A 1,030-nucleotide genomic window follows, 5' to 3' on the forward strand; every position below is an offset into this window, starting at 1 on the left:
ACTTGGAATAAAAGTGGCTGTTTCAAGCCCTTGAAAACATCGATTTTTCAGCAAGTTTTCTGACTTTTATCACTCATGCATGTGCACTCACTTTGCAATTCATCACTTTATTGCAAAAAAGACGATACAATTGACAAAATAAACATGACACAATGAATCTAGGGTGTTCAAAGTACCTAATATTGCAGGAAACCCAAAACACATTTTGGAAGGATTTTATTAAAAAATGTCGTGCCACCTCTTCCCTAAAGCAGTTATGCAATCAATCGAACCACCAAGATAACTTCATTACTTTAACCTACTGGACTTTCACTGTGACATCCAGGTGAGGAGAGACCCAAGGGCTTCGAGATATGCCTCGGGCATTTACAAAACAAAAAGAAAAAAACATGTTTCATTGTCTTTTTGCTTTTTTGTGGTTTTTTTGTATTTTTTGAATGGAGTCAAAAACTCAATTTTCTTCAAATTAATGTTTATCAATATCATTGTCCAGCCGAAGCAGCGTAAGGCGGGAAAAAAAATTAAGCGAGGCGAAAGTCCCGCACGTGAACTAAGTTATTTCGCCTACATCACATGGAAGTCTATTAGTCTCGACGAGACAGAAGGAGAGACTGAGTTCTTTATCTTAGGTAGTTTATGTCAAGCCATTGTGTTTGATTACGTAAGAAAATGGCAAAACAATACACTATTTGGCTCCATTGATCACATGAAAGGTTAATTACATTTTGGCGTGAGATGCGAACTTACACTGAAAGCGCATTAAGTTTTCTTTGGCTGGCAACACTTAACTTGTACTGTTTTTATTCTTATCTGCGACAAAAAGACAAATCGTTGCTTCAACAATCCTCCGAGCGGCAATGATCTTTACCACGACTTACTGTCGTACTCTGGTGTTGTAAGAAAGCAAAATAAATAAACGAATAAACTAAAACAAAGAAAAAGATTGAAATATCAGAAAATTTAAAAACAAAAGAAAACACCATCGACACTAAACAGAAAAACTTAACCTGTGCGCATTACACGCTTGACG

This window comes from Littorina saxatilis, linkage group LG8, assembly GCF_037325665.1.
Source record: "Littorina saxatilis isolate snail1 linkage group LG8, US_GU_Lsax_2.0, whole genome shotgun sequence".
NCBI lineage: Eukaryota > Metazoa > Mollusca > Gastropoda > Littorinimorpha > Littorinidae > Littorina > Littorina saxatilis.